General features: G+C 47.9%; 48 non-coding genes and 2 pseudogenes across 48 annotated transcripts; 24 read left to right on the plus strand and 26 right to left on the minus strand.

The window, feature by feature from the left end:
• The first annotated feature begins 381 nt into the window (after nucleotides 1-381).
• trnas-gcu (transfer RNA serine (anticodon GCU)) lies at nucleotides 382-463 on the plus strand. The gene has a single exon. It is a non-coding gene; the product is annotated as a tRNA-Ser (tRNA).
• A 174-nt stretch (nucleotides 464-637) lies between these two features.
• LOC132136896 (U4 spliceosomal RNA) lies at nucleotides 638-778 on the minus strand. The gene has a single exon (XR_009431599.1). It is a non-coding gene; the product is annotated as a U4 spliceosomal RNA (small nuclear RNA).
• A 750-nt stretch (nucleotides 779-1,528) lies between these two features.
• trnas-gcu (transfer RNA serine (anticodon GCU)) lies at nucleotides 1,529-1,610 on the plus strand. Its single transcript has one exon. It is a non-coding gene; the product is annotated as a tRNA-Ser (tRNA).
• Nucleotides 1,611-1,784: 174 nt separating this feature from the next.
• Nucleotides 1,785-1,925, minus strand: LOC132136924 (U4 spliceosomal RNA). The gene has a single exon (XR_009431625.1). It is a non-coding gene; the product is annotated as a U4 spliceosomal RNA (small nuclear RNA).
• A 750-nt stretch (nucleotides 1,926-2,675) lies between these two features.
• Nucleotides 2,676-2,757, plus strand: trnas-gcu (transfer RNA serine (anticodon GCU)). Its single transcript has one exon. It is a non-coding gene; the product is annotated as a tRNA-Ser (tRNA).
• A 171-nt stretch (nucleotides 2,758-2,928) lies between these two features.
• LOC132136914 (U4 spliceosomal RNA) lies at nucleotides 2,929-3,069 on the minus strand. The gene has a single exon (XR_009431615.1). It is a non-coding gene; the product is annotated as a U4 spliceosomal RNA (small nuclear RNA).
• Nucleotides 3,070-3,820: 751 nt separating this feature from the next.
• Nucleotides 3,821-3,902, plus strand: trnas-gcu (transfer RNA serine (anticodon GCU)). Its single transcript has one exon. It is a non-coding gene; the product is annotated as a tRNA-Ser (tRNA).
• Nucleotides 3,903-4,076: 174 nt separating this feature from the next.
• LOC132136943 (U4 spliceosomal RNA) lies at nucleotides 4,077-4,207 on the minus strand (annotated as a pseudogene).
• Nucleotides 4,208-4,475: 268 nt separating this feature from the next.
• Nucleotides 4,476-4,557, plus strand: trnas-gcu (transfer RNA serine (anticodon GCU)). The gene has a single exon. It is a non-coding gene; the product is annotated as a tRNA-Ser (tRNA).
• A 174-nt stretch (nucleotides 4,558-4,731) lies between these two features.
• LOC132136898 (U4 spliceosomal RNA) lies at nucleotides 4,732-4,872 on the minus strand. Its single transcript, XR_009431600.1, has one exon. It is a non-coding gene; the product is annotated as a U4 spliceosomal RNA (small nuclear RNA).
• A 599-nt stretch (nucleotides 4,873-5,471) lies between these two features.
• LOC132136925 (U4 spliceosomal RNA) lies at nucleotides 5,472-5,612 on the minus strand. The gene has a single exon (XR_009431626.1). It is a non-coding gene; the product is annotated as a U4 spliceosomal RNA (small nuclear RNA).
• A 750-nt stretch (nucleotides 5,613-6,362) lies between these two features.
• Nucleotides 6,363-6,444, plus strand: trnas-gcu (transfer RNA serine (anticodon GCU)). Its single transcript has one exon. It is a non-coding gene; the product is annotated as a tRNA-Ser (tRNA).
• A 171-nt stretch (nucleotides 6,445-6,615) lies between these two features.
• Nucleotides 6,616-6,756, minus strand: LOC132136916 (U4 spliceosomal RNA). Its single transcript, XR_009431617.1, has one exon. It is a non-coding gene; the product is annotated as a U4 spliceosomal RNA (small nuclear RNA).
• A 751-nt stretch (nucleotides 6,757-7,507) lies between these two features.
• On the plus strand, nucleotides 7,508-7,589 carry trnas-gcu (transfer RNA serine (anticodon GCU)). The gene has a single exon. It is a non-coding gene; the product is annotated as a tRNA-Ser (tRNA).
• Nucleotides 7,590-7,763: 174 nt separating this feature from the next.
• Nucleotides 7,764-7,904, minus strand: LOC132136899 (U4 spliceosomal RNA). The gene has a single exon (XR_009431601.1). It is a non-coding gene; the product is annotated as a U4 spliceosomal RNA (small nuclear RNA).
• A 750-nt stretch (nucleotides 7,905-8,654) lies between these two features.
• Nucleotides 8,655-8,736, plus strand: trnas-gcu (transfer RNA serine (anticodon GCU)). The gene has a single exon. It is a non-coding gene; the product is annotated as a tRNA-Ser (tRNA).
• A 174-nt stretch (nucleotides 8,737-8,910) lies between these two features.
• On the minus strand, nucleotides 8,911-9,051 carry LOC132136927 (U4 spliceosomal RNA). Its single transcript, XR_009431628.1, has one exon. It is a non-coding gene; the product is annotated as a U4 spliceosomal RNA (small nuclear RNA).
• Nucleotides 9,052-9,801: 750 nt separating this feature from the next.
• Nucleotides 9,802-9,883, plus strand: trnas-gcu (transfer RNA serine (anticodon GCU)). The gene has a single exon. It is a non-coding gene; the product is annotated as a tRNA-Ser (tRNA).
• A 171-nt stretch (nucleotides 9,884-10,054) lies between these two features.
• Nucleotides 10,055-10,195, minus strand: LOC132136917 (U4 spliceosomal RNA). The gene has a single exon (XR_009431618.1). It is a non-coding gene; the product is annotated as a U4 spliceosomal RNA (small nuclear RNA).
• A 751-nt stretch (nucleotides 10,196-10,946) lies between these two features.
• Nucleotides 10,947-11,028, plus strand: trnas-gcu (transfer RNA serine (anticodon GCU)). Its single transcript has one exon. It is a non-coding gene; the product is annotated as a tRNA-Ser (tRNA).
• A 174-nt stretch (nucleotides 11,029-11,202) lies between these two features.
• Nucleotides 11,203-11,333, minus strand: LOC132136891 (U4 spliceosomal RNA; annotated as a pseudogene).
• A 268-nt stretch (nucleotides 11,334-11,601) lies between these two features.
• On the plus strand, nucleotides 11,602-11,683 carry trnas-gcu (transfer RNA serine (anticodon GCU)). The gene has a single exon. It is a non-coding gene; the product is annotated as a tRNA-Ser (tRNA).
• Nucleotides 11,684-11,857: 174 nt separating this feature from the next.
• LOC132136900 (U4 spliceosomal RNA) lies at nucleotides 11,858-11,998 on the minus strand. Its single transcript, XR_009431602.1, has one exon. It is a non-coding gene; the product is annotated as a U4 spliceosomal RNA (small nuclear RNA).
• Nucleotides 11,999-12,597: 599 nt separating this feature from the next.
• On the minus strand, nucleotides 12,598-12,738 carry LOC132136928 (U4 spliceosomal RNA). The gene has a single exon (XR_009431629.1). It is a non-coding gene; the product is annotated as a U4 spliceosomal RNA (small nuclear RNA).
• Nucleotides 12,739-13,488: 750 nt separating this feature from the next.
• On the plus strand, nucleotides 13,489-13,570 carry trnas-gcu (transfer RNA serine (anticodon GCU)). Its single transcript has one exon. It is a non-coding gene; the product is annotated as a tRNA-Ser (tRNA).
• A 171-nt stretch (nucleotides 13,571-13,741) lies between these two features.
• LOC132136918 (U4 spliceosomal RNA) lies at nucleotides 13,742-13,882 on the minus strand. Its single transcript, XR_009431619.1, has one exon. It is a non-coding gene; the product is annotated as a U4 spliceosomal RNA (small nuclear RNA).
• A 751-nt stretch (nucleotides 13,883-14,633) lies between these two features.
• Nucleotides 14,634-14,715, plus strand: trnas-gcu (transfer RNA serine (anticodon GCU)). Its single transcript has one exon. It is a non-coding gene; the product is annotated as a tRNA-Ser (tRNA).
• Nucleotides 14,716-14,889: 174 nt separating this feature from the next.
• On the minus strand, nucleotides 14,890-15,030 carry LOC132136901 (U4 spliceosomal RNA). Its single transcript, XR_009431603.1, has one exon. It is a non-coding gene; the product is annotated as a U4 spliceosomal RNA (small nuclear RNA).
• Nucleotides 15,031-15,780: 750 nt separating this feature from the next.
• trnas-gcu (transfer RNA serine (anticodon GCU)) lies at nucleotides 15,781-15,862 on the plus strand. The gene has a single exon. It is a non-coding gene; the product is annotated as a tRNA-Ser (tRNA).
• A 174-nt stretch (nucleotides 15,863-16,036) lies between these two features.
• On the minus strand, nucleotides 16,037-16,177 carry LOC132136930 (U4 spliceosomal RNA). The gene has a single exon (XR_009431630.1). It is a non-coding gene; the product is annotated as a U4 spliceosomal RNA (small nuclear RNA).
• Nucleotides 16,178-16,942: 765 nt separating this feature from the next.
• trnas-gcu (transfer RNA serine (anticodon GCU)) lies at nucleotides 16,943-17,024 on the plus strand. The gene has a single exon. It is a non-coding gene; the product is annotated as a tRNA-Ser (tRNA).
• A 174-nt stretch (nucleotides 17,025-17,198) lies between these two features.
• LOC132136931 (U4 spliceosomal RNA) lies at nucleotides 17,199-17,339 on the minus strand. Its single transcript, XR_009431631.1, has one exon. It is a non-coding gene; the product is annotated as a U4 spliceosomal RNA (small nuclear RNA).
• Nucleotides 17,340-18,089: 750 nt separating this feature from the next.
• On the plus strand, nucleotides 18,090-18,171 carry trnas-gcu (transfer RNA serine (anticodon GCU)). The gene has a single exon. It is a non-coding gene; the product is annotated as a tRNA-Ser (tRNA).
• Nucleotides 18,172-18,342: 171 nt separating this feature from the next.
• LOC132136919 (U4 spliceosomal RNA) lies at nucleotides 18,343-18,483 on the minus strand. Its single transcript, XR_009431620.1, has one exon. It is a non-coding gene; the product is annotated as a U4 spliceosomal RNA (small nuclear RNA).
• Nucleotides 18,484-19,234: 751 nt separating this feature from the next.
• Nucleotides 19,235-19,316, plus strand: trnas-gcu (transfer RNA serine (anticodon GCU)). Its single transcript has one exon. It is a non-coding gene; the product is annotated as a tRNA-Ser (tRNA).
• Nucleotides 19,317-19,490: 174 nt separating this feature from the next.
• Nucleotides 19,491-19,631, minus strand: LOC132136902 (U4 spliceosomal RNA). The gene has a single exon (XR_009431604.1). It is a non-coding gene; the product is annotated as a U4 spliceosomal RNA (small nuclear RNA).
• A 750-nt stretch (nucleotides 19,632-20,381) lies between these two features.
• trnas-gcu (transfer RNA serine (anticodon GCU)) lies at nucleotides 20,382-20,463 on the plus strand. The gene has a single exon. It is a non-coding gene; the product is annotated as a tRNA-Ser (tRNA).
• A 174-nt stretch (nucleotides 20,464-20,637) lies between these two features.
• Nucleotides 20,638-20,778, minus strand: LOC132136932 (U4 spliceosomal RNA). Its single transcript, XR_009431632.1, has one exon. It is a non-coding gene; the product is annotated as a U4 spliceosomal RNA (small nuclear RNA).
• Nucleotides 20,779-21,543: 765 nt separating this feature from the next.
• trnas-gcu (transfer RNA serine (anticodon GCU)) lies at nucleotides 21,544-21,625 on the plus strand. The gene has a single exon. It is a non-coding gene; the product is annotated as a tRNA-Ser (tRNA).
• A 174-nt stretch (nucleotides 21,626-21,799) lies between these two features.
• LOC132136937 (U4 spliceosomal RNA) lies at nucleotides 21,800-21,940 on the minus strand. The gene has a single exon (XR_009431637.1). It is a non-coding gene; the product is annotated as a U4 spliceosomal RNA (small nuclear RNA).
• Nucleotides 21,941-22,690: 750 nt separating this feature from the next.
• Nucleotides 22,691-22,772, plus strand: trnas-gcu (transfer RNA serine (anticodon GCU)). The gene has a single exon. It is a non-coding gene; the product is annotated as a tRNA-Ser (tRNA).
• Nucleotides 22,773-22,946: 174 nt separating this feature from the next.
• LOC132136934 (U4 spliceosomal RNA) lies at nucleotides 22,947-23,087 on the minus strand. The gene has a single exon (XR_009431634.1). It is a non-coding gene; the product is annotated as a U4 spliceosomal RNA (small nuclear RNA).
• A 750-nt stretch (nucleotides 23,088-23,837) lies between these two features.
• Nucleotides 23,838-23,919, plus strand: trnas-gcu (transfer RNA serine (anticodon GCU)). Its single transcript has one exon. It is a non-coding gene; the product is annotated as a tRNA-Ser (tRNA).
• Nucleotides 23,920-24,090: 171 nt separating this feature from the next.
• Nucleotides 24,091-24,231, minus strand: LOC132136920 (U4 spliceosomal RNA). The gene has a single exon (XR_009431621.1). It is a non-coding gene; the product is annotated as a U4 spliceosomal RNA (small nuclear RNA).
• Nucleotides 24,232-24,982: 751 nt separating this feature from the next.
• On the plus strand, nucleotides 24,983-25,064 carry trnas-gcu (transfer RNA serine (anticodon GCU)). Its single transcript has one exon. It is a non-coding gene; the product is annotated as a tRNA-Ser (tRNA).
• Nucleotides 25,065-25,238: 174 nt separating this feature from the next.
• Nucleotides 25,239-25,379, minus strand: LOC132136904 (U4 spliceosomal RNA). The gene has a single exon (XR_009431606.1). It is a non-coding gene; the product is annotated as a U4 spliceosomal RNA (small nuclear RNA).
• Nucleotides 25,380-26,129: 750 nt separating this feature from the next.
• trnas-gcu (transfer RNA serine (anticodon GCU)) lies at nucleotides 26,130-26,211 on the plus strand. The gene has a single exon. It is a non-coding gene; the product is annotated as a tRNA-Ser (tRNA).
• Nucleotides 26,212-26,385: 174 nt separating this feature from the next.
• On the minus strand, nucleotides 26,386-26,526 carry LOC132136905 (U4 spliceosomal RNA). Its single transcript, XR_009431607.1, has one exon. It is a non-coding gene; the product is annotated as a U4 spliceosomal RNA (small nuclear RNA).
• A 750-nt stretch (nucleotides 26,527-27,276) lies between these two features.
• Nucleotides 27,277-27,358, plus strand: trnas-gcu (transfer RNA serine (anticodon GCU)). The gene has a single exon. It is a non-coding gene; the product is annotated as a tRNA-Ser (tRNA).
• A 174-nt stretch (nucleotides 27,359-27,532) lies between these two features.
• On the minus strand, nucleotides 27,533-27,673 carry LOC132136933 (U4 spliceosomal RNA). Its single transcript, XR_009431633.1, has one exon. It is a non-coding gene; the product is annotated as a U4 spliceosomal RNA (small nuclear RNA).
• Between the last annotated feature and the right edge of the window lie 229 nt (nucleotides 27,674-27,902).

Genomic DNA, 27,902 nt, shown 5'->3' on the forward strand with positions numbered 1-27,902 from the left:
TGTTCTCTCAAAACGGCAACGGAGACCAGAACGACAGAGGGCCACAATGACAAGCGCTTGTCTGAGGGGGGTCATGAGATAGGAGCAAGCTCAGCTTTTAAGAGTACAAAGAACATCAGTCATAAACGATGAAAAATGCAACAGGTGCTGGACAAAGATTAAACTTTCGAGAGCGCACGTGTTTAACCTCCTGCATTCAAATGCGCAAACAAATGGAATATGCTTTGAAATTCTACGTGTTCAACTGTACGCATATCTCAGCGTACATGTACAAAAATGAACTATACTTTGGTGCCAAGGGTGAGCTTCAACATCACAGTGCTAAAAGGTTCTTCAGGAAAACCAGCACAGCGCAGAGGTCAGTCGGGCCCCCACACGAGTGACGAGGTGGCCGAGTGGTTAAGGCGATGGACTGCTAATCCATTGTGCTCTGCACGCGTGGGTTCGAATCCCATCCTCGTCGGTCCTTGCTGTGATTGTTCATCTGCTTTGCACATTTGGTGCACTTTCCTTATGTGACACTTTCACCTCATGCAGTGCGATTCAAAACGGTCGATGATCCGAATCAGGTGTGTTAAATAATTGAAGCACGCAATGCATTAAGGACACGAGACCTATTCTTCAACAACACGATAAGCTTCAAAAGAAGCTGGCAAAAATTGCCAAGGCTGACTCTATTTCAAGTCATCCTGGCGGGGTATTGGGTAAAGTTTTCAACCAGCAATGATCGCGCCTCGGATGAGCCTCATAGGCTACAATATTGCCTCTGCGAAAGAATGGTGGCAAGGGTCGCGACCTTTCAGCTGGAGCCATGTGGACGTGGAACGACAGGGTGGTAAATAGCTCCAAACTGCGTGGTGTGTCTACGAAAACCAGTAGGCAGTATGTACGAGAAGCCTTATTCGCTGCTCTCTCTTTACTTAAAGAGGAGTGTGTGTTGCTTTCCCGAACCCCTGGGGGAAGAGAGTTATGGGTATCTTGGCAACAAAGGGGTGGAGTCGTAAAGCTCGTGGTCTGGGTCAGGATAGATTCTGTTTGACGAGGCCCCTGGGGGGTTGGGTAGGATACAGTGACGAGTGCAAAGACACTGCAAACAAGTTCTGAGGGAGGTCCTGTGTCAAATGTGCTACCTTTTGCTAGACTCAGGTGTTCTCTCAAAACGGCAACGGAGACCAGAACGACAGAGGGCCACAATGACAAGCGCTTGTCTGAGGGGGGTCATGAGATAGGAGCAAGCTCAGCTTTTAAGAGTACAAAGAACATCAGTCATAAACGATGAAAAATGCAACAGGTGCTGGACAAAGATTAAACTTTCGAGAGCGCACGTGTTTAACCTCCTGCATTCAAATGCGCAAACAAATGGAATATGCTTTGAAATTCTACGTGTTCAACTGTACGCATATCTCAGCGTACATGTACAAAAATGAACTATACTTTGGTGCCAAGGGTGAGCTTCAACATCACAGTGCTAAAAGGTTCTTCAGGAAAACCACCGCAGCCCAGAGGTCAGTCGGGCCCTCATACGAGTGACGAGGTGGCCAAGTGGTTAAGGTGATGGACTGCTAATCCATTGTGCTCTGCACGCGTGGGTTCGAATCCCATCCTCGTCGTTCCTTCCTGTGATTGTTCATATGCTCTGCACATTTGGTGCACTTTCCTTATGTGACACGTTCACCTCATGCAGTGCGATTCATAACGGTCGATGATCCGAATCAGGTGTGTTAAATAATGGAAGCACGCAATGCATTAAGGACACGAGACCTATTCTTCAACAACACGATAAGCTTCAAAAGAAGAAGGCAAAAATTGCCAAGGCTGACTCTATTTCAAGTCATCCTGGCGGGGTATTGGGTAAAGTTTTCAACCAGCAATGATCGCGCCTCGGATGAGCCTCATAGGCTACAATATTGCCTCTGCGAAAGAATGGTGGCAAGGGTCGCGACCTTTCACCTGGAGCCATGTGGACGTGGAACGACAGGCTGGTAAATAGCTCCAAACTGCGTGGTGTGTCTACGAAAACCAGTAGGCAGTATGTACGAGAAGCCTTATTCGCTGCTCTCTCTTTACTTAAAGAGGAGTGTGTGTTGCTTTCCCGAACCCCTGGGGGAAGAGAGTTATGGGTATCTTGGCAACAAAGGGGTGGAGTCGTAAAGCTCGTGGTCTGGGTCAGGATAGATTCTGTTTGACGAGGCCCCTGGGGGGTTGGGTAGGATACAGTGACGAGTGCAAAGACACTGCAAACAAGTTCTGAGGGAGGTCCTGTGTCAAATGTGCTACCTTTTGCTAGACTCAGGTGTTCTCTCAAAACGGCAACGGAGACCAGAACGACAGAGGGCCACAATGACAAGCGCTTGTCTGAGGGGGGTCATGAGATAGGAGCAAGCTCAGCTTTTAAGAGTACAAAGAACATCAGTCATAAACGATGAAAAATGCAACAGGTGCTGGACAAAGTTTAAACTTTCGAGAGCGCACGTGTTTAACCTCCTGCATTCGAATGCGCAAACAAATGGAATATGCTTTGAAATTCTACGTGTTCAACTGTACGCATATCTCAGCGTACATGTACAAAAATGAACTATACTTTGGTGCCAAGGGTGAGCTTCAACATCACAGTGCTAAAAGGTTCTTCAGGAAAACCACCGCAGCCCAGAGGTCAGTCGGGCCCTCATACGAGTGACGAGGTGGCCGAGTGGTTAAGGCGATGGACTGCTAATCCATTGTGCTCTGCATGCGTGGGTTCGAATCCCATCCTCGTCGGTCCTTGCTGTGATTGTTCATCTGTGCACATTTTGTGCACTTTCCTTATGTGACACGTTCACCTCATGCAGTGCGATTCATAACGGTCGATGATCCGAATCAGGTGTGTTAAATAATGGAAGCACGCAATGCATTAAGGACACGAGACCTATTCTTCAACAACACGATAAGCTTCAAAAGAAGAAGGCAAAAATTGCCAAGGCTGACTCTTTTTCAAGTCATCCTGGCGGGGTATTGGGTAAAGTTTTCAACCAGCAATGATCGCGCCTCGGATGAGCCTCATAGGCTACAATATTGCCTCTGCGAAAGAATGGTGGCAAGGGTCGCGACCTTTCACCTGGAGCCATGTGGACGTGGAACGACAGGCTGGTAAATAGCTCCAAACTGCGTGGTGTGTCTACGAAAACCAGTAGGCAGTATGTACGAGAAGCCTTATTCGCTGCTCTCTCTTTACTTTAAAAGGAGAGTGTGTGTCTTTTTTCGAACCACTGGGGGAAGAGAGTAATGGGTATCTTGGCAACAAAGAGGTGGAGTCGTAAAGCTCGTGGTCTGGGTCAGGATAGATTCTGTTTGACGAGGCCCCTGGGGGGTTGGGTAGGATACAGTGACGAGTGCAAAGACACTGCAAACAAGTTCTGAGGGAGGTCCTGTGTCAAATGTGCTACCTTTTGCTAGACTCAGGTGTTCTCTCAAAACGGCAACGGAGACCAGAACGACAGAGGGCCACAATGACAAGCGCTTGTCTGAGGGGGGTCATGAGATAGGAGCAAGCTCAGCTTTTAAGAGTACAAAGAACATCAGTCATAAACGATGAAAAATGCAACAGGTGCTGGACAAAGTTTAAACTTTCGAGAGCGCACGTGTTTAACCTCCTGCATTCGAATGCGCAAACAAATGGAATATGCTTTGAAATTCTACGTGTTCAACTGTACGCATATCTCAGCGTACATGTACAAAAATGAACTATACTTTGGTGCCAAGGGTGAGCTTCAACATCACAGTGCTAAAAGGTTCTTCAGGAAAACCAGCACAGCGCAGAGGTCAGTCGGGCCCCCACACGAGTGACGAGGTGGCCGAGTGGTTAAGGCGATGGACTGCTAATCCATTGTGCTCTGCACGCGTGGGTTCGAATCCCATCCTCGTCGGTCCTTGCTGTGATTGTTCATCTGCTTTGCACATTTGGTGCACTTTCCTTATGTGACACTTTCACCTCATGCAGTGCGATTCAAAACGGTCGATGATCCGAATCAGGTGTGTTAAATAATTGAAGCACGCAATGCATTAAGGACACGAGACCTATTCTTCAACAACACGATAAGCTTCAAAAGAAGCTGGCAAAAATTGCCAAGGCTGACTCTATTTCAAGTCATCCTGGCGGGGTATTGGGTAAAGTTTTCAACCAGCAATGATCGCGCCTCGGATGAGCCTCAGCTTTTAAGAGTACAAAGAACATCAGTCATAAACGATGAAAAATGCAACAGGTGCTGGACAAAGTTTAAACTTTCGAGAGCGCACGTGTTTAACCTCCTGCATTCGAATGCGCAAACAAATGGAATATGCTTTGAAATTCTACGTGTTCAACTGTACGCATATCTCAGCGTACATGTACAAAAATGAACTATACTTTGGTGCCAAGGGTGAGCTTCAACATCACAGTGCTAAAAGGTTCTTCAGGAAAACCAGCACAGCGCAGAGGTCAGTCGGGCCCCCACACGAGTGACGAGGTGGCCGAGTGGTTAAGGCGATGGACTGCTAATCCATTGTGCTCTGCACGCGTGGGTTCGAATCCCATCCTCGTCGGTCCTTGCTGTGATTGTTCATCTGCTTTGCACATTTGGTGCACTTTCCTTATGTGACACTTTCACCTCATGCAGTGCGATTCAAAACGGTCGATGATCCGAATCAGGTGTGTTAAATAATTGAAGCACGCAATGCATTAAGGACACGAGACCTATTCTTCAACAACACGATAAGCTTCAAAAGAAGCTGGCAAAAATTGCCAAGGCTGACTCTATTTCAAGTCATCCTGGCGGGGTATTGGGTAAAGTTTTCAACCAGCAATGATCGCGCCTCGGATGAGCCTCATAGGCTACAATATTGCCTCTGCGAAAGAATGGTGGCAAGGGTCGCGACCTTTCAGCTGGAGCCATGTGGACGTGGAACGACAGGGTGGTAAATAGCTCCAAACTGCGTGGTGTGTCTACGAAAACCAGTAGGCAGTATGTACGAGAAGCCTTATTCGCTGCTCTCTCTTTACTTAAAGAGGAGTGTGTGTTGCTTTCCCGAACCCCTGGGGGAAGAGAGTTATGGGTATCTTGGCAACAAAGGGGTGGAGTCGTAAAGCTCGTGGTCTGGGTCAGGATAGATTCTGTTTGACGAGGCCCCTGGGGGGTTGGGTAGGATACAGTGACGAGTGCAAAGACACTGCAAACAAGTTCTGAGGGAGGTCCTGTGTCAAATGTGCTACCTTTTGCTAGACTCAGGTGTTCTCTCAAAACGGCAACGGAGACCAGAACGACAGAGGGCCACAATGACAAGCGCTTGTCTGAGGGGGGTCATGAGATAGGAGCAAGCTCAGCTTGCTCAGCTTGTGTTTAACTTTCACCTCATGCAGTGCGATTCAAAACGGTCGATGATCCGAATCAGGTGTGTTAAATAATTGAAGCACGCAATGCATTAAGGACACGAGACCTATTCTTCAACAACACGATAAGCTTCAAAAGAAGAAGGCAAAAATTGCCAAGGCTGACTCTATTTCAAGTCATCCTGGCGGGGTATTGGGTAAAGTTTTCAACCAGCAATGATCGCGCCTCGGATGAGCCTCATAGGCTACAATATTGCCTCTGCGAAAGAATGGTGGCAAGGGTCGCGACCTTTCACCTGGAGCCATGTGGACGTGGAACGACAGGCTGGTAAATAGCTCCAAACTGCGTGGTGTGTCTACGAAAACCAGTAGGCAGTATGTACGAGAAGCCTTATTCGCTGCTCTCTCTTTACTTAAAGAGGAGTGTGTGTTGCTTTCCCGAACCCCTGGGGGAAGAGAGTTATGGGTATCTTGGCAACAAAGGGGTGGAGTCGTAAAGCTCGTGGTCTGGGTCAGGATAGATTCTGTTTGACGAGGCCCCTGGGGGGTTGGGTAGGATACAGTGACGAGTGCAAAGACACTGCAAACAAGTTCTGAGGGAGGTCCTGTTTCAAATGTGCTACCTTTTGCTAGACTCAGGTGTTCTCTCAAAACGGCAACGGAGACCAGAACGACAGAGGGCCACAATGACAAGCGCTTGTCTGAGGGGGGTCATGAGATAGGAGCAAGCTCAGCTTTTAAGAGTACAAAGAACATCAGTCATAAACGATGAAAAATGCAACAGGTGCTGGACAAAGTTTAAACTTTCGAGAGCGCACGTGTTTAACCTCCTGCATTCGAATGCGCAAACAAATGGAATATGCTTTGAAATTCTACGTGTTCAACTGTACGCATATCTCAGCGTACATGTACAAAAATGAACTATACTTTGGTGCCAAGGGTGAGCTTCAACATCACAGTGCTAAAAGGTTCTTCAGGAAAACCACCGCAGCCCAGAGGTCAGTCGGGCCCTCATACGAGTGACGAGGTGGCCGAGTGGTTAAGGCGATGGACTGCTAATCCATTGTGCTCTGCATGCGTGGGTTCGAATCCCATCCTCGTCGGTCCTTGCTGTGATTGTTCATCTGTGCACATTTTGTGCACTTTCCTTATGTGACACGTTCACCTCATGCAGTGCGATTCATAACGGTCGATGATCCGAATCAGGTGTGTTAAATAATGGAAGCACGCAATGCATTAAGGACACGAGACCTATTCTTCAACAACACGATAAGCTTCAAAAGAAGAAGGCAAAAATTGCCAAGGCTGACTCTTTTTCAAGTCATCCTGGCGGGGTATTGGGTAAAGTTTTCAACCAGCAATGATCGCGCCTCGGATGAGCCTCATAGGCTACAATATTGCCTCTGCGAAAGAATGGTGGCAAGGGTCGCGACCTTTCACCTGGAGCCATGTGGACGTGGAACGACAGGCTGGTAAATAGCTCCAAACTGCGTGGTGTGTCTACGAAAACCAGTAGGCAGTATGTACGAGAAGCCTTATTCGCTGCTCTCTCTTTACTTTAAAAGGAGGGTGTGTGTCTTTTTTCGAACCACTGGGGGAAGAGAGTTATGGGTATCTTGGCAACAAAGAGGTGGAGTCGTAAAGCTCGTGGTCTGGGTCAGGATAGATTCTGTTTGACGAGGCCCCTGGGGGGTTGGGTAGGATACAGTGACGAGTGCAAAGACACTGCAAACAAGTTCTGAGGGAGGTCCTGTGTCAAATGTGCTACCTTTTGCTAGACTCAGGTGTTCTCTCAAAACGGCAACGGAGACCAGAACGACAGAGGGCCACAATGACAAGCGCTTGTCTGAGGGGGGTCATGAGATAGGAGCAAGCTCAGCTTTTAAGAGTACAAAGAACATCAGTCATAAACGATGAAAAATGCAACAGGTGCTGGACAAAGTTTAAACTTTCGAGAGCGCACGTGTTTAACCTCCTGCATTCAAATGCGCAAACAAATGGAATATGCTTTGAAATTCTACGTGTTCAACTGTACGCATATCTCAGCGTACATGTACAAAAATGAACTATACTTTGGTGCCAAGGGTGAGCTTCAACATCACAGTGCTAAAAGGTTCTTCAGGAAAACCAGCACAGCGCAGAGGTCAGTCGGGCCCCCACACGAGTGACGAGGTGGCCGAGTGGTTAAGGCGATGGACTGCTAATCCATTGTGCTCTGCACGCGTGGGTTCGAATCCCATCCTCGTCGGTCCTTGCTGTGATTGTTCATCTGCTTTGCACATTTGGTGCACTTTCCTTATGTGACACTTTCACCTCATGCAGTGCGATTCAAAACGGTCGATGATCCGAATCAGGTGTGTTAAATAATTGAAGCACGCAATGCATTAAGGACACGAGACCTATTCTTCAACAACACGATAAGCTTCAAAAGAAGCTGGCAAAAATTGCCAAGGCTGACTCTATTTCAAGTCATCCTGGCGGGGTATTGGGTAAAGTTTTCAACCAGCAATGATCGCGCCTCGGATGAGCCTCATAGGCTACAATATTGCCTCTGCGAAAGAATGGTGGCAAGGGTCGCGACCTTTCAGCTGGAGCCATGTGGACGTGGAACGACAGGGTGGTAAATAGCTCCAAACTGCGTGGTGTGTCTACGAAAACCAGTAGGCAGTATGTACGAGAAGCCTTATTCGCTGCTCTCTCTTTACTTAAAGAGGAGTGTGTGTTGCTTTCCCGAACCCCTGGGGGAAGAGAGTTATGGGTATCTTGGCAACAAAGGGGTGGAGTCGTAAAGCTCGTGGTCTGGGTCAGGATAGATTCTGTTTGACGAGGCCCCTGGGGGGTTGGGTAGGATACAGTGACGAGTGCAAAGACACTGCAAACAAGTTCTGAGGGAGGTCCTGTGTCAAATGTGCTACCTTTTGCTAGACTCAGGTGTTCTCTCAAAACGGCAACGGAGACCAGAACGACAGAGGGCCACAATGACAAGCGCTTGTCTGAGGGGGGTCATGAGATAGGAGCAAGCTCAGCTTTTAAGAGTACAAAGAACATCAGTCATAAACGATGAAAAATGCAACAGGTGCTGGACAAAGATTAAACTTTCGAGAGCGCACGTGTTTAACCTCCTGCATTCAAATGCGCAAACAAATGGAATATGCTTTGAAATTCTACGTGTTCAACTGTACGCATATCTCAGCGTACATGTACAAAAATGAACTATACTTTGGTGCCAAGGGTGAGCTTCAACATCACAGTGCTAAAAGGTTCTTCAGGAAAACCACCGCAGCCCAGAGGTCAGTCGGGCCCTCATACGAGTGACGAGGTGGCCAAGTGGTTAAGGTGATGGACTGCTAATCCATTGTGCTCTGCACGCGTGGGTTCGAATCCCATCCTCGTCGTTCCTTCCTGTGATTGTTCATATGCTCTGCACATTTGGTGCACTTTCCTTATGTGACACGTTCACCTCATGCAGTGCGATTCATAACGGTCGATGATCCGAATCAGGTGTGTTAAATAATGGAAGCACGCAATGCATTAAGGACACGAGACCTATTCTTCAACAACACGATAAGCTTCAAAAGAAGAAGGCAAAAATTGCCAAGGCTGACTCTATTTCAAGTCATCCTGGCGGGGTATTGGGTAAAGTTTTCAACCAGCAATGATCGCGCCTCGGATGAGCCTCATAGGCTACAATATTGCCTCTGCGAAAGAATGGTGGCAAGGGTCGCGACCTTTCACCTGGAGCCATGTGGACGTGGAACGACAGGCTGGTAAATAGCTCCAAACTGCGTGGTGTGTCTACGAAAACCAGTAGGCAGTATGTACGAGAAGCCTTATTCGCTGCTCTCTCTTTACTTAAAGAGGAGTGTGTGTTGCTTTCCCGAACCCCTGGGGGAAGAGAGTTATGGGTATCTTGGCAACAAAGGGGTGGAGTCGTAAAGCTCGTGGTCTGGGTCAGGATAGATTCTGTTTGACGAGGCCCCTGGGGGGTTGGGTAGGATACAGTGACGAGTGCAAAGACACTGCAAACAAGTTCTGAGGGAGGTCCTGTGTCAAATGTGCTACCTTTTGCTAGACTCAGGTGTTCTCTCAAAACGGCAACGGAGACCAGAACGACAGAGGGCCACAATGACAAGCGCTTGTCTGAGGGGGGTCATGAGATAGGAGCAAGCTCAGCTTTTAAGAGTACAAAGAACATCAGTCATAAACGATGAAAAATGCAACAGGTGCTGGACAAAGTTTAAACTTTCGAGAGCGCACGTGTTTAACCTCCTGCATTCGAATGCGCAAACAAATGGAATATGCTTTGAAATTCTACGTGTTCAACTGTACGCATATCTCAGCGTACATGTACAAAAATGAACTATACTTTGGTGCCAAGGGTGAGCTTCAACATCACAGTGCTAAAAGGTTCTTCAGGAAAACCACCGCAGCCCAGAGGTCAGTCGGGCCCTCATACGAGTGACGAGGTGGCCGAGTGGTTAAGGCGATGGACTGCTAATCCATTGTGCTCTGCATGCGTGGGTTCGAATCCCATCCTCGTCGGTCCTTGCTGTGATTGTTCATCTGTGCACATTTTGTGCACTTTCCTTATGTGACACGTTCACCTCATGCAGTGCGATTCATAACGGTCGATGATCCGAATCAGGTGTGTTAAATAATGGAAGCACGCAATGCATTAAGGACACGAGACCTATTCTTCAACAACACGATAAGCTTCAAAAGAAGAAGGCAAAAATTGCCAAGGCTGACTCTTTTTCAAGTCATCCTGGCGGGGTATTGGGTAAAGTTTTCAACCAGCAATGATCGCGCCTCGGATGAGCCTCATAGGCTACAATATTGCCTCTGCGAAAGAATGGTGGCAAGGGTCGCGACCTTTCACCTGGAGCCATGTGGACGTGGAACGACAGGCTGGTAAATAGCTCCAAACTGCGTGGTGTGTCTACGAAAACCAGTAGGCAGTATGTACGAGAAGCCTTATTCGCTGCTCTCTCTTTACTTTAAAAGGAGAGTGTGTGTCTTTTTTCGAACCACTGGGGGAAGAGAGTAATGGGTATCTTGGCAACAAAGAGGTGGAGTCGTAAAGCTCGTGGTCTGGGTCAGGATAGATTCTGTTTGACGAGGCCCCTGGGGGGTTGGGTAGGATACAGTGACGAGTGCAAAGACACTGCAAACAAGTTCTGAGGGAGGTCCTGTGTCAAATGTGCTACCTTTTGCTAGACTCAGGTGTTCTCTCAAAACGGCAACGGAGACCAGAACGACAGAGGGCCACAATGACAAGCGCTTGTCTGAGGGGGGTCATGAGATAGGAGCAAGCTCAGCTTTTAAGAGTACAAAGAACATCAGTCATAAACGATGAAAAATGCAACAGGTGCTGGACAAAGTTTAAACTTTCGAGAGCGCACGTGTTTAACCTCCTGCATTCGAATGCGCAAACAAATGGAATATGCTTTGAAATTCTACGTGTTCAACTGTACGCATATCTCAGCGTACATGTACAAAAATGAACTATACTTTGGTGCCAAGGGTGAGCTTCAACATCACAGTGCTAAAAGGTTCTTCAGGAAAACCAGCACAGCGCAGAGGTCAGTCGGGCCCCCACACGAGTGACGAGGTGGCCGAGTGGTTAAGGCGATGGACTGCTAATCCATTGTGCTCTGCACGCGTGGGTTCGAATCCCATCCTCGTCGGTCCTTGCTGTGATTGTTCATCTGCTTTGCACATTTGGTGCACTTTCCTTATGTGACACTTTCACCTCATGCAGTGCGATTCAAAACGGTCGATGATCCGAATCAGGTGTGTTAAATAATTGAAGCACGCAATGCATTAAGGACACGAGACCTATTCTTCAACAACACGATAAGCTTCAAAAGAAGCTGGCAAAAATTGCCAAGGCTGACTCTATTTCAAGTCATCCTGGCGGGGTATTGGGTAAAGTTTTCAACCAGCAATGATCGCGCCTCGGATGAGCCTCAGCTTTTAAGAGTACAAAGAACATCAGTCATAAACGATGAAAAATGCAACAGGTGCTGGACAAAGTTTAAACTTTCGAGAGCGCACGTGTTTAACCTCCTGCATTCGAATGCGCAAACAAATGGAATATGCTTTGAAATTCTACGTGTTCAACTGTACGCATATCTCAGCGTACATGTACAAAAATGAACTATACTTTGGTGCCAAGGGTGAGCTTCAACATCACAGTGCTAAAAGGTTCTTCAGGAAAACCAGCACAGCGCAGAGGTCAGTCGGGCCCCCACACGAGTGACGAGGTGGCCGAGTGGTTAAGGCGATGGACTGCTAATCCATTGTGCTCTGCACGCGTGGGTTCGAATCCCATCCTCGTCGGTCCTTGCTGTGATTGTTCATCTGCTTTGCACATTTGGTGCACTTTCCTTATGTGACACTTTCACCTCATGCAGTGCGATTCAAAACGGTCGATGATCCGAATCAGGTGTGTTAAATAATTGAAGCACGCAATGCATTAAGGACACGAGACCTATTCTTCAACAACACGATAAGCTTCAAAAGAAGCTGGCAAAAATTGCCAAGGCTGACTCTATTTCAAGTCATCCTGGCGGGGTATTGGGTAAAGTTTTCAACCAGCAATGATCGCGCCTCGGATGAGCCTCATAGGCTACAATATTGCCTCTGCGAAAGAATGGTGGCAAGGGTCGCGACCTTTCAGCTGGAGCCATGTGGACGTGGAACGACAGGGTGGTAAATAGCTCCAAACTGCGTGGTGTGTCTACGAAAACCAGTAGGCAGTATGTACGAGAAGCCTTATTCGCTGCTCTCTCTTTACTTAAAGAGGAGTGTGTGTTGCTTTCCCGAACCCCTGGGGGAAGAGAGTTATGGGTATCTTGGCAACAAAGGGGTGGAGTCGTAAAGCTCGTGGTCTGGGTCAGGATAGATTCTGTTTGACGAGGCCCCTGGGGGGTTGGGTAGGATACAGTGACGAGTGCAAAGACACTGCAAACAAGTTCTGAGGGAGGTCCTGTGTCAAATGTGCTACCTTTTGCTAGACTCAGGTGTTCTCTCAAAACGGCAACGGAGACCAGAACGACAGAGGGCCACAATGACAAGCGCTTGTCTGAGGGGGGTCATGAGATAGGAGCAAGCTCAGCTTGCTCAGCTTGTGTTTAACTTTCACCTCATGCAGTGCGATTCAAAACGGTCGATGATCCGAATCAGGTGTGTTAAATAATTGAAGCACGCAATGCATTAAGGACACGAGACCTATTCTTCAACAACACGATAAGCTTCAAAAGAAGAAGGCAAAAATTGCCAAGGCTGACTCTATTTCAAGTCATCCTGGCGGGGTATTGGGTAAAGTTTTCAACCAGCAATGATCGCGCCTCGGATGAGCCTCATAGGCTACAATATTGCCTCTGCGAAAGAATGGTGGCAAGGGTCGCGACCTTTCACCTGGAGCCATGTGGACGTGGAACGACAGGCTGGTAAATAGCTCCAAACTGCGTGGTGTGTCTACGAAAACCAGTAGGCAGTATGTACGAGAAGCCTTATTCGCTGCTCTCTCTTTACTTAAAGAGGAGTGTGTGTTGCTTTCCCGAACCCCTGGGGGAAGAGAGTTATGGGTATCTTGGCAACAAAGGGGTGGAGTCGTAAAGCTCGTGGTCTGGGTCAGGATAGATTCTGTTTGACGAGGCCCCTGGGGGGTTGGGTAGGATACAGTGACGAGTGCAAAGACACTGCAAACAAGTTCTGAGGGAGGTCCTGTTTCAAATGTGCTACCTTTTGCTAGACTCAGGTGTTCTCTCAAAACGGCAACGGAGACCAGAACGACAGAGGGCCACAATGACAAGCGCTTGTCTGAGGGGGGTCATGAGATAGGAGCAAGCTCAGCTTTTAAGAGTACAAAGAACATCAGTCATAAACGATGAAAAATGCAACAGGTGCTGGACAAAGTTTAAACTTTCGAGAGCGCACGTGTTTAACCTCCTGCATTCGAATGCGCAAACAAATGGAATATGCTTTGAAATTCTACGTGTTCAACTGTACGCATATCTCAGCGTACATGTACAAAAATGAACTATACTTTGGTGCCAAGGGTGAGCTTCAACATCACAGTGCTAAAAGGTTCTTCAGGAAAACCACCGCAGCCCAGAGGTCAGTCGGGCCCTCATACGAGTGACGAGGTGGCCGAGTGGTTAAGGCGATGGACTGCTAATCCATTGTGCTCTGCATGCGTGGGTTCGAATCCCATCCTCGTCGGTCCTTGCTGTGATTGTTCATCTGTGCACATTTTGTGCACTTTCCTTATGTGACACGTTCACCTCATGCAGTGCGATTCATAACGGTCGATGATCCGAATCAGGTGTGTTAAATAATGGAAGCACGCAATGCATTAAGGACACGAGACCTATTCTTCAACAACACGATAAGCTTCAAAAGAAGAAGGCAAAAATTGCCAAGGCTGACTCTTTTTCAAGTCATCCTGGCGGGGTATTGGGTAAAGTTTTCAACCAGCAATGATCGCGCCTCGGATGAGCCTCATAGGCTACAATATTGCCTCTGCGAAAGAATGGTGGCAAGGGTCGCGACCTTTCACCTGGAGCCATGTGGACGTGGAACGACAGGCTGGTAAATAGCTCCAAACTGCGTGGTGTGTCTACGAAAACCAGTAGGCAGTATGTACGAGAAGCCTTATTCGCTGCTCTCTCTTTACTTTAAAAGGAGGGTGTGTGTCTTTTTTCGAACCACTGGGGGAAGAGAGTTATGGGTATCTTGGCAACAAAGAGGTGGAGTCGTAAAGCTCGTGGTCTGGGTCAGGATAGATTCTGTTTGACGAGGCCCCTGGGGGGTTGGGTAGGATACAGTGACGAGTGCAAAGACACTGCAAACAAGTTCTGAGGGAGGTCCTGTGTCAAATGTGCTACCTTTTGCTAGACTCAGGTGTTCTCTCAAAACGGCAACGGAGACCAGAACGACAGAGGGCCACAATGACAAGCGCTTGTCTGAGGGGGGTCATGAGATAGGAGCAAGCTCAGCTTTTAAGAGTACAAAGAACATCAGTCATAAACGATGAAAAATGCAACAGGTGCTGGACAAAGTTTAAACTTTCGAGAGCGCACGTGTTTAACCTCCTGCATTCGAATGCGCAAACAAATGGAATATGCTTTGAAATTCTACGTGTTCAACTGTACGCATATCTCAGCGTACATGTACAAAAATGAACTATACTTTGGTGCCAAGGGTGAGCTTCAACATCACAGTGCTAAAAGGTTCTTCAGGAAAACCAGCACAGCGCAGAGGTCAGTCGGGCCCCCACACGAGTGACGAGGTGGCCGAGTGGTTAAGGCGATGGACTGCTAATCCATTGTGCTCTGCACGCGTGGGTTCGAATCCCATCCTCGTCGGTCCTTGCTGTGATTGTTCATCTGCTTTGCACATTTGGTGCACTTTCCTTATGTGACACTTTCACCTCATGCAGTGCGATTCAAAACGGTCGATGATCCGAATCAGGTGTGTTAAATAATTGAAGCACGCAATGCATTAAGGACACGAGACCTATTCTTCAACAACACGATAAGCTTCAAAAGAAGCTGGCAAAAATTGCCAAGGCTGACTCTATTTCAAGTCATCCTGGCGGGGTATTGGGTAAAGTTTTCAACCAGCAATGATCGCGCCTCGGATGAGCCTCATAGGCTACAATATTGCCTCTGCGAAAGAATGGTGGCAAGGGTCGCGACCTTTCAGCTGGAGCCATGTGGACGTGGAACGACAGGGTGGTAAATAGCTCCAAACTGCGTGGTGTGTCTACGAAAACCAGTAGGCAGTATGTACGAGAAGCCTTATTCGCTGCTCTCTCTTTACTTAAAGAGGAGTGTGTGTTGCTTTCCCGAACCCCTGGGGGAAGAGAGTTATGGGTATCTTGGCAACAAAGGGGTGGAGTCGTAAAGCTCGTGGTCTGGGTCAGGATAGATTCTGTTTGACGAGGCCCCTGGGGGGTTGGGTAGGATACAGTGACGAGTGCAAAGACACTGCAAACAAGTTCTGAGGGAGGTCCTGTGTCAAATGTGCTACCTTTTGCTAGACTCAGGTGTTCTCTCAAAACGGCAACGGAGACCAGAACGACAGAGGGCCACAATGACAAGCGCTTGTCTGAGGGGGGTCATGAGATAGGAGCAAGCTCAGCTTTTAAGAGTACAAAGAACATCAGTCATAAACGATGAAAAATGCAACAGGTGCTGGACAAAGATTAAACTTTCGAGAGCGCACGTGTTTAACCTCCTGCATTCAAATGCGCAAACAAATGGAATATGCTTTGAAATTCTACGTGTTCAACTGTACGCATATCTCAGCGTACATGTACAAAAATGAACTATACTTTGGTGCCAAGGGTGAGCTTCAACATCACAGTGCTAAAAGGTTCTTCAGGAAAACCAGCACAGCGCAGAGGTCAGTCGGGCCCCCACACGAGTGACGAGGTGGCCGAGTGGTTAAGGCGATGGACTGCTAATCCATTGTGCTCTGCACGCGTGGGTTCGAATCCCATCCTCGTCGGTCCTTGCTGTGATTGTTCATCTGCTTTGCACATTTGGTGCACTTTCCTTATGTGACACTTTCACCTCATGCAGTGCGATTCAAAACGGTCGATGATCCGAATCAGGTGTGCTAAATAATTGAAGCACGCAATGCATTAAGGACACGAGACCTATTCTTCAACAACACGATAAGCTTCAAAAGAAGAAGGCAAAAATTGCCAAGGCTGACTCTATTTCAAGTCATCCTGGCGGGGTATTGGGTAAAGTTTTCAACCAGCAATGATCGCGCCTCGGATGAGCCTCATAGGCTACAATATTGCCTCTGCGAAAGAATGGTGGCAAGGGTCGCGACCTTTCAGCTGGAGCCATGTGGACGTGGAACGACAGGCTGGTAAATAGCTCCAAACTGCGTGGTGTGTCTACGAAAACCAGTAGGCAGTATGTACGAGAAGCCTTATTCGCTGCTCTCTCTTTACTTTAAAAGGAGAGTGTGTGTCTTTTTTCGAACCACTGGGGGAAGAGAGTTATGGGTATCTTGGCAACAAAGGGGTGGAGTCGTAAAGCTCGTGGTCTGGGTCAGGATAGATTCTGTTTGACGAGGCCCCTGGGGGGTTGGGTAGGATACAGTGACGAGTGCAAAGACACTGCAAACAAGTTCTGAGGGAGGTCCTGTGTCAAATGTGCTACCTTTTGCTAGACTCAGGTGTTCTCTCAAAACGGCAACGGAGACCAGACGACAGAGGGCCACAATGACAAGCGCTTGTCTGAGGGGGGTCATGAGATAGGAGCAAGCTCAGCTTTTAAGAGTACAAAGAACATCAGTCATAAACGATGAAAAATGCAACAGGTGCTGGACAAAGCCTTTCGCTTTTGCCTTTAAACTTTCGAGAGCGCACGTGTTTAACCTCCTGCATTCGAATGCGCAAACAAATGGAATATGCTTTGAAATTCTACGTGTTCAACTGTACACATATCTCAGCGTACATGTACAAAAATGAACTATACTTTGGTGCCAAGGGTGAGCTTCAACATCACAGTTCTAAAAGACTCTTCAGGAAAACCACCGCAGCCCAGAGGTCAGTCGGGCCCTCACACAAGTGATGAGGTGGCCGAGTGGTTAAGGCGATGGACTGCTAATCCATTGTGCTCTGCACGCGTGGGTTCGAATCCCATCCTCGTCGTTCCTTCCTGTGATTGTTCATATGCTCTGCACATTTGGTGCACTTTCCTTATGTGACACGTTCACCTCATGCAGTGCGATTCATAACGGTCGATGATCCGAATCAGGTGTGTTAAATAATGGAAGCACGCAATGCATTAAGGACACGAGACCTATTCTTCAACAACACGATAAGCTTCAAAAGAAGAAGGCAAAAATTGCCAAGGCTGACTCTATTTCAAGTCATCCTGGCGGGGTATTGGGTAAAGTTTTCAACCAGCAATGATCGCGCCTCGGATGAGCCTCATAGGCTACAATATTGCCTCTGCGAAAGAATGGTGGCAAGGGTCGCGACCTTTCACCTGGAGCCATGTGGACGTGGAACGACAGGCTGGTAAATAGCTCCAAACTGCGTGGTGTGTCTACGAAAACCAGTAGGCAGTATGTACGAGAAGCCTTATTCGCTGCTCTCTCTTTACTTAAAGAGGAGTGTGTGTTGCTTTCCCGAACCCCTGGGGGAAGAGAGTTATGGGTATCTTGGCAACAAAGGGGTGGAGTCGTAAAGCTCGTGGTCTGGGTCAGGATAGATTCTGTTTGACGAGGCCCCTGGGGGGTTGGGTAGGATACAGTGACGAGTGCAAAGACACTGCAAACAAGTTCTGAGGGAGGTCCTGTTTCAAATGTGCTACCTTTTGCTAGACTCAGGTGTTCTCTCAAAACGGCAACGGAGACCAGAACGACAGAGGGCCACAATGACAAGCGCTTGTCTGAGGGGGGTCATGAGATAGGAGCAAGCTCAGCTTTTAAGAGTACAAAGAACATCAGTCATAAACGATGAAAAATGCAACAGGTGCTGGACAAAGTTTAAACTTTCGAGAGCGCACGTGTTTAACCTCCTGCATTCGAATGCGCAAACAAATGGAATATGCTTTGAAATTCTACGTGTTCAACTGTACGCATATCTCAGCGTACATGTACAAAAATGAACTATACTTTGGTGCCAAGGGTGAGCTTCAACATCACAGTGCTAAAAGGTTCTTCAGGAAAACCACCGCAGCCCAGAGGTCAGTCGGGCCCTCATACGAGTGACGAGGTGGCCGAGTGGTTAAGGCGATGGACTGCTAATCCATTGTGCTCTGCATGCGTGGGTTCGAATCCCATCCTCGTCGGTCCTTGCTGTGATTGTTCATCTGTGCACATTTTGTGCACTTTCCTTATGTGACACGTTCACCTCATGCAGTGCGATTCATAACGGTCGATGATCCGAATCAGGTGTGTTAAATAATGGAAGCACGCAATGCATTAAGGACACGAGACCTATTCTTCAACAACACGATAAGCTTCAAAAGAAGAAGGCAAAAATTGCCAAGGCTGACTCTTTTTCAAGTCATCCTGGCGGGGTATTGGGTAAAGTTTTCAACCAGCAATGATCGCGCCTCGGATGAGCCTCATAGGCTACAATATTGCCTCTGCGAAAGAATGGTGGCAAGGGTCGCGACCTTTCACCTGGAGCCATGTGGACGTGGAACGACAGGCTGGTAAATAGCTCCAAACTGCGTGGTGTGTCTACGAAAACCAGTAGGCAGTATGTACGAGAAGCCTTATTCGCTGCTCTCTCTTTACTTTAAAAGGAGGGTGTGTGTCTTTTTTCGAACCACTGGGGGAAGAGAGTTATGGGTATCTTGGCAACAAAGAGGTGGAGTCGTAAAGCTCGTGGTCTGGGTCAGGATAGATTCTGTTTGACGAGGCCCCTGGGGGGTTGGGTAGGATACAGTGACGAGTGCAAAGACACTGCAAACAAGTTCTGAGGGAGGTCCTGTGTCAAATGTGCTACCTTTTGCTAGACTCAGGTGTTCTCTCAAAACGGCAACGGAGACCAGAACGACAGAGGGCCACAATGACAAGCGCTTGTCTGAGGGGGGTCATGAGATAGGAGCAAGCTCAGCTTTTAAGAGTACAAAGAACATCAGTCATAAACGATGAAAAATGCAACAGGTGCTGGACAAAGTTTAAACTTTCGAGAGCGCACGTGTTTAACCTCCTGCATTCGAATGCGCAAACAAATGGAATATGCTTTGAAATTCTACGTGTTCAACTGTACGCATATCTCAGCGTACATGTACAAAAATGAACTATACTTTGGTGCCAAGGGTGAGCTTCAACATCACAGTGCTAAAAGGTTCTTCAGGAAAACCAGCACAGCGCAGAGGTCAGTCGGGCCCCCACACGAGTGACGAGGTGGCCGAGTGGTTAAGGCGATGGACTGCTAATCCATTGTGCTCTGCACGCGTGGGTTCGAATCCCATCCTCGTCGGTCCTTGCTGTGATTGTTCATCTGCTTTGCACATTTGGTGCACTTTCCTTATGTGACACTTTCACCTCATGCAGTGCGATTCAAAACGGTCGATGATCCGAATCAGGTGTGTTAAATAATTGAAGCACGCAATGCATTAAGGACACGAGACCTATTCTTCAACAACACGATAAGCTTCAAAAGAAGCTGGCAAAAATTGCCAAGGCTGACTCTATTTCAAGTCATCCTGGCGGGGTATTGGGTAAAGTTTTCAACCAGCAATGATCGCGCCTCGGATGAGCCTCATAGGCTACAATATTGCCTCTGCGAAAGAATGGTGGCAAGGGTCGCGACCTTTCAGCTGGAGCCATGTGGACGTGGAACGACAGGGTGGTAAATAGCTCCAAACTGCGTGGTGTGTCTACGAAAACCAGTAGGCAGTATGTACGAGAAGCCTTATTCGCTGCTCTCTCTTTACTTAAAGAGGAGTGTGTGTTGCTTTCCCGAACCCCTGGGGGAAGAGAGTTATGGGTATCTTGGCAACAAAGGGGTGGAGTCGTAAAGCTCGTGGTCTGGGTCAGGATAGATTCTGTTTGACGAGGCCCCTGGGGGGTTGGGTAGGATACAGTGACGAGTGCAAAGACACTGCAAACAAGTTCTGAGGGAGGTCCTGTGTCAAATGTGCTACCTTTTGCTAGACTCAGGTGTTCTCTCAAAACGGCAACGGAGACCAGAACGACAGAGGGCCACAATGACAAGCGCTTGTCTGAGGGGGGTCATGAGATAGGAGCAAGCTCAGCTTTTAAGAGTACAAAGAACATCAGTCATAAACGATGAAAAATGCAACAGGTGCTGGACAAAGATTAAACTTTCGAGAGCGCACGTGTTTAACCTCCTGCATTCAAATGCGCAAACAAATGGAATATGCTTTGAAATTCTACGTGTTCAACTGTACGCATATCTCAGCGTACATGTACAAAAATGAACTATACTTTGGTGCCAAGGGTGAGCTTCAACATCACAGTGCTAAAAGGTTCTTCAGGAAAACCAGCACAGCGCAGAGGTCAGTCGGGCCCCCACACGAGTGACGAGGTGGCCGAGTGGTTAAGGCGATGGACTGCTAATCCATTGTGCTCTGCACGCGTGGGTTCGAATCCCATCCTCGTCGGTCCTTGCTGTGATTGTTCATCTGCTTTGCACATTTGGTGCACTTTCCTTATGTGACACTTTCACCTCATGCAGTGCGATTCAAAACGGTCGATGATCCGAATCAGGTGTGCTAAATAATTGAAGCACGCAATGCATTAAGGACACGAGACCTATTCTTCAACAACACGATAAGCTTCAAAAGAAGAAGGCAAAAATTGCCAAGGCTGACTCTATTTCAAGTCATCCTGGCGGGGTATTGGGTAAAGTTTTCAACCAGCAATGATCGCGCCTCGGATGAGCCTCATAGGCTACAATATTGCCTCTGCGAAAGAATGGTGGCAAGGGTCGCGACCTTTCAGCTGGAGCCATGTGGACGTGGAACGACAGGCTGGTAAATAGCTCCAAACTGCGTGGTGTGTCTACGAAAACCAGTAGGCAGTATGTACGAGAAGCCTTATTCGCTGCTCTCTCTTTACTTTAAAAGGAGAGTGTGTGTCTTTTTTCGAACCACTGGGGGAAGAGAGTTATGGGTATCTTGGCAACAAAGGGGTGGAGTCGTAAAGCTCGTGGTCTGGGTCAGGATAGATTCTGTTTGACGAGGCCCCTGGGGGGTTGGGTAGGATACAGTGACGAGTGCAAAGACACTGCAAACAAGTTCTGAGGGAGGTCCTGTGTCAAATGTGCTACCTTTTGCTAGACTCAGGTGTTCTCTCAAAACGGCAACGGAGACCAGACGACAGAGGGCCACAATGACAAGCGCTTGTCTGAGGGGGGTCATGAGATAGGAGCAAGCTCAGCTTTTAAGAGTACAAAGAACATCAGTCATAAACGATGAAAAATGCAACAGGTGCTGGACAAAGCCTTTCGCTTTTGCCTTTAAACTTTCGAGAGCGCACGTGTTTAACCTCCTGCATTCGAATGCGCAAACAAATGGAATATGCTTTGAAATTCTACGTGTTCAACTGTACACATATCTCAGCGTACATGTACAAAAATGAACTATACTTTGGTGCCAAGGGTGAGCTTCAACATCACAGTTCTAAAAGACTCTTCAGGAAAACCACCGCAGCCCAGAGGTCAGTCGGGCCCTCACACAAGTGATGAGGTGGCCGAGTGGTTAAGGCGATGGACTGCTAATCCATTGTGCTCTGCACGCGTGGGTTCGAATCCCATCCTCGTCGTTCCTTCCTGTGATTGTTCATATGCTCTGCACATTTGGTGCACTTTCCTTATGTGACACGTTCACCTCATGCAGTGCGATTCATAACGGTCGATGATCCGAATCAGGTGTGTTAAATAATGGAAGCACGCAATGCATTAAGGACACGAGACCTATTCTTCAACAACACGATAAGCTTCAAAAGAAGCTGGCAAAAATTGCCAAGGCTGACTCTATTTCAAGTCATCCTGGCGGGGTATTGGGTAAAGTTTTCAACCAGCAATGATCGCGCCTCAGATGAGCCTCATAGGCTACAATATTGCCTCTGCGAAAGAATGGTGGCAAGGGTTGCGACCTTTCAGCTGGAGCCATGTGGACGTGGAACGACAGGGTGGTAAATAGCTCCAAACTGCGTGGTGTGTCTACGAAAACCAGTAGGCAGTATGTACGAGAAGCCTTATTCGCTGCTCTCTCTTTACTTAAAGAGGAGTGTGTGTTGCTTTCCCGAACCCCTGGGGGAAGAGAGTTATGGGTATCTTGGCAACAAAGGGGTGGAGTCGTAAAGCTCGTGGTCTGGGTCAGGATATATTCTGTTTGACGAGGCCCCTGGGGGGTTGGGTAGGATACAGTGACGAGTGCAAAGACACTGCAAACAAGTTCTGAGGGAGGTCCTGTGTCAAATGTGCTACCTTTTGCTAGACTCAGGTGTTCTCTCAAAACGGCAACGGAGACCAGAACGACAGAGGGCCACAATGACAAGCGCTTGTCTGAGGGGGGTCATGAGATAGGAGCAAGCTCAGCTTTTAAGAGTACAAAGAACATCAGTCATAAACGATGAAAAATGCAACAGGTGCTGGACAAAGATTAAACTTTCGAGAGCGCACGTGTTTAACCTCCTGCATTCAAATGCGCAAACAAATGGAATATGCTTTGAAATTCTACGTGTTCAACTGTACGCATATCTCAGCGTACATGTACAAAAATGAACTATACTTTGGTGCCAAGGGTGAGCTTCAACATCACAGTGCTAAAAGGTTCTTCAGGAAAACCACCGCAGCCCAGAGGTCAGTCGGGCCCTCATACGAGTGACGAGGTGGCCAAGTGGTTAAGGTGATGGACTGCTAATCCATTGTGCTCTGCACGCGTGGGTTCGAATCCCATCCTCGTCGTTCCTTCCTGTGATTGTTCATATGCTCTGCACATTTGGTGCACTTTCCTTATGTGACACGTTCACCTCATGCAGTGCGATTCATAACGGTCGATGATCCGAATCAGGTGTGTTAAATAATGGAAGCACGCAATGCATTAAGGACACGAGACCTATTCTTCAACAACACGATAAGCTTCAATAGAAGAAGGCAAAAATTGCCAAGGCTGACTCTATTTCAAGTCATCCTGGCGGGGTATTGGGTAAAGTTTTCAACCAGCAATGATCGCGCCTCGGATGAGCCTCATAGGCTACAATATTGCCTCTGCGAAAGAATGGTGGCAAGGGTCGCGACCTTTCACCTGGAGCCATGTGGACGTGGAACGACAGGCTGGTAAATAGCTCCAAACTGCGTGGTGTGTCTACGAAAACCAGTAGGCAGTATGTACGAGAAGCCTTATTCGCTGCTCTCTCTTTACTTAAAGAGGAGTGTGTGTTGCTTTCCCGAACCCCTGGGGGAAGAGAGTTATGGGTATCTTGGCAACAAAGGGGTGGAGTCGTAAAGCTCGTGGTCTGGGTCAGGATAGATTCTGTTTGACGAGGCCCCTGGGGGGTTGGGTAGGATACAGTGACGAGTGCAAAGACACTGCAAACAAGTTCTGAGGGAGGTCCTGTGTCAAATGTGCTACCTTTTGCTAGACTCAGGTGTTCTCTCAAAACGGCAACGGAGACCAGAACGACAGAGGGCCACAATGACAAGCGCTTGTCTGAGGGGGGTCATGAGATAGGAGCAAGCTCAGCTTTTAAGAGTACAAAGAACATCAGTCATAAACGATGAAAAATGCAACAGGTGCTGGACAAAGTTTAAACTTTCGAGAGCGCACGTGTTTAACCTCCTGCATTCGAATGCGCAAACAAATGGAATATGCTTTGAAATTCTACGTGTTCAACTGTACGCATATCTCAGCGTACATGTACAAAAATGAACTATACTTTGGTGCCAAGGGTGAGCTTCAACATCACAGTGCTAAAAGGTTCTTCAGGAAAACCACCGCAGCCCAGAGGTCAGTCGGGCCCTCATACGAGTGACGAGGTGGCCGAGTGGTTAAGGCGATGGACTGCTAATCCATTGTGCTCTGCATGCGTGGGTTCGAATCCCATCCTCGTCGGTCCTTGCTGTGATTGTTCATCTGTGCACATTTTGTGCACTTTCCTTATGTGACACGTTCACCTCATGCAGTGCGATTCATAACGGTCGATGATCCGAATCAGGTGTGTTAAATAATGGAAGCACGCAATGCATTAAGGACACGAGACCTATTCTTCAACAACACGATAAGCTTCAAAAGAAGAAGGCAAAAATTGCCAAGGCTGACTCTTTTTCAAGTCATCCTGGCGGGGTATTGGGTAAAGTTTTCAACCAGCAATGATCGCGCCTCGGATGAGCCTCATAGGCTACAATATTGCCTCTGCGAAAGAATGGTGGCAAGGGTCGCGACCTTTCACCTGGAGCCATGTGGACGTGGAACGACAGGCTGGTAAATAGCTCCAAACTGCGTGGTGTGTCTACGAAAACCAGTAGGCAGTATGTACGAGAAGCCTTATTCGCTGCTCTCTCTTTACTTTAAAAGGAGAGTGTGTGTCTTTTTTCGAACCACTGGGGGAAGAGAGTTATGGGTATCTTGGCAACAAAGAGGTGGAGTCGTAAAGCTCGTGGTCTGGGTCAGGATAGATTCTGTTTGACGAGGCCCCTGGGGGGTTGGGTAGGATACAGTGACGAGTGCAAAGACACTGCAAACAAGTTCTGAGGGAGGTCCTGTGTCAAATGTGCTACCTTTTGCTAGACTCAGGTGTTCTCTCAAAACGGCAACGGAGACCAGAACGACAGAGGGCCACAATGACAAGCGCTTGTCTGAGGGGGGTCATGAGATAGGAGCAAGCTCAGCTTTTAAGAGTACAAAGAACATCAGTCATAAACGATGAAAAATGCAACAGGTGCTGGACAAAGTTTAAACTTTCGAGAGCGCACGTGTTTAACCTCCTGCATTCGAATGCGCAAACAAATGGAATATGCTTTGAAATTCTACGTGTTCAACTGTACGCATATCTCAGCGTACATGTACAAAAATGAACTATACTTTGGTGCCAAGGGTGAGCTTCAACATCACAGTGCTAAAAGGTTCTTCAGGAAAACCAGCACAGCGCAGAGGTCAGTCGGGCCCCCACACGAGTGACGAGGTGGCCGAGTGGTTAAGGCGATGGACTGCTAATCCATTGTGCTCTGCACGCGTGGGTTCGAATCCCATCCTCGTCGGTCCTTGCTGTGATTGTTCATCTGCTTTGCACATTTGGTGCACTTTCCTTATGTGACACTTTCACCTCATGCAGTGCGATTCAAAACGGTCGATGATCCGAATCAGGTGTGTTAAATAATTGAAGCACGCAATGCATTAAGGACACGAGACCTATTCTTCAACAACACGATAAGCTTCAAAAGAAGCTGGCAAAAATTGCCAAGGCTGACTCTATTTCAAGTCATCCTGGCGGGGTATTGGGTAAAGTTTTCAACCAGCAATGATCGCGCCTCGGATGAGCCTCATAGGCTACAATATTGCCTCTGCGAAAGAATGGTGGCAAGGGTCGCGACCTTTCAGCTGGAGCCATGTGGACGTGGAACGACAGGGTGGTAAATAGCTCCAAACTGCGTGGTGTGTCTACGAAAACCAGTAGGCAGTATGTACGAGAAGCCTTATTCGCTGCTCTCTCTTTACTTAAAGAGGAGTGTGTGTTGCTTTCCCGAACCCCTGGGGGAAGAGAGTTATGGGTATCTTGGCAACAAAGGGGTGGAGCCGTAAAGCTCGTGGTCTGGGTCAGGATAGATTCTGTTTGACGAGGCCCCTGGGGGGTTGGGTAGGATACAGTGACGAGTGCAAAGACACTGCAAACAAGTTCTGAGGGAGGTCCTGTGTCAAATGTGCTACCTTTTGCTAGACTCAGGTGTTCTCTCAAAACGGCAACGGAGACCAGAACGACAGAGGGCCACAATGACAAGCGCTTGTCTGAGGGGGGTCATGAGATAGGAGCAAGCTCAGCTTTTAAGAGTACAAAGAACATCAGTCATAAACGATGAAAAATGCAACAGGTGCTGGACAAAGATTAAACTTTCGAGAGCGCACGTGTTTAACCTCCTGCATTCAAATGCGCAAACAAATGGAATATGCTTTGAAATTCTACGTGTTCAACTGTACGCATATCTCAGCGTACATGTACAAAAATGAACTATACTTTGGTGCCAAGGGTGAGCTTCAACATCACAGTGCTAAAAGGTTCTTCAGGAAAACCAGCACAGCGCAGAGGTCAGTCGGGCCCCCACACGAGTGACGAGGTGGCCGAGTGGTTAAGGCGATGGACTGCTAATCCATTGTGCTCTGCACGCGTGGGTTCGAATCCCATCCTCGTCGGTCCTTGCTGTGATTGTTCATCTGCTTTGCACATTTGGTGCACTTTCCTTATGTGACACTTTCACCTCATGCAGTGCGATTCAAAACGGTCGATGATCCGAATCAGGTGTGTTAAATAATTGAAGCACGCAATGCATTAAGGACACGAGACCTATTCTTCAACAACACGATAAGCTTCAAAAGAAGCTGGCAAAAATTGCCAAGGCTGACTCTATTTCAAGTCATCCTGGCGGGGTATTGGGTAAAGTTTTCAACCAGCAATGATCGCGCCTCGGATGAGCCTCATAGGCTACAATATTGCCTCTGCGAAAGAATGGTGGCAAAGGTCGCGACCTTTCAGCTGGAGCCATGTGGACGTGGAACGACAGGGTGGTAAATAGCTCCAAACTGCGTGGTGTGTCTACGAAAACCAGTAGGCAGTATGTACGAGAAGCCTTATTCGCTGCTCTCTCTTTACTTAAAGAGGAGTGTGTGTTGCTTTCCCGAACCCCTGGGGGAAGAGAGTTATGGGTATCTTGGCAACAAAGGGGTGGAGTCGTAAAGCTCGTGGTCTGGGTCAGGATAGATTCTGTTTGACGAGGCCCCTGGCGGGTTGGGTAGGATACAGTGACGAGTGCAAAGACACTGCAAACAAGTTCTGAGGGAGGTCCTGTGTCAAATGTGCTACCTTTTGCTAGACTCAGGTGTTCTCTCAAAACGGCAACGGAGACCAGAACGACAGAGGGCCACAATGACAAGCGCTTGTCTGAGGGGGGTCATGAGATAGGAGCAAGCTCAGCTTTTAAGAGTACAAAGAACATCAGTCATAAACGATGAAAAATGCAACAGGTGCTGGACAAAGATTAAACTTTCGAGAGCGCACGTGTTTAACCTCCTGCATTCAAATGCGCAAACAAATGGAATATGCTTTGAAATTCTACGTGTTCAACTGTACGCATATCTCAGCGTACATGTACAAAAATGAACTATACTTTGGTGCCAAGGGTGAGCTTCAACATCACAGTGCTAAAAGGTTCTTCAGGAAAACCACCGCAGCCCAGAGGTCAGTCGGGCCCTCATACGAGTGACGAGGTGGCCAAGTGGTTAAGGTGATGGACTGCTAATCCATTGTGCTCTGCACGCGTGGGTTCGAATCCCATCCTCGTCGTTCCTTCCTGTGATTGTTCATATGCTCTGCACATTTGGTGCACTTTCCTTATGTGACACGTTCACCTCATGCAGTGCGATTCATAACGGTCGATGATCCGAATCAGGTGTGTTAAATAATGGAAGCACGCAATGCATTAAGGACACGAGACCTATTCTTCAACAACACGATGAGCTTCAAAAGAAGAAGGCAAAAATTGCCAAGGCTGACTCTATTTCAAGTCATCCTGGCGGGGTATTGGGTAAAGTTTTCAACCAGCAATGATCGCGCCTCGGATGAGCCTCATAGGCTACAATATTGCCTCTGCGAAAGAATGGTGGCAAGGGTCGCGACCTTTCAGCTGGAGCCATGTGGACGTGGAACGACAGGCTGGTAAATAGCTCCAAACTGCGTGGTGTGTCTACGAAAACCAGTAGGCAGTATGTACGAGAAGCCTTATTCGCTGCTCTCACTTTACTTTAAAAGGAGAGTGTGTGTCTTTTTTCGAACCACTGGGGGAAGAGAGTTATGGGTATCTTGGCAACAAAGGGGTGGAGTCGTAAAG

Source organism: Carassius carassius, unplaced genomic scaffold, assembly GCF_963082965.1.
Source record: "Carassius carassius unplaced genomic scaffold, fCarCar2.1 SCAFFOLD_147, whole genome shotgun sequence".
Classification (NCBI taxonomy): domain Eukaryota; kingdom Metazoa; phylum Chordata; class Actinopteri; order Cypriniformes; family Cyprinidae; genus Carassius; species Carassius carassius.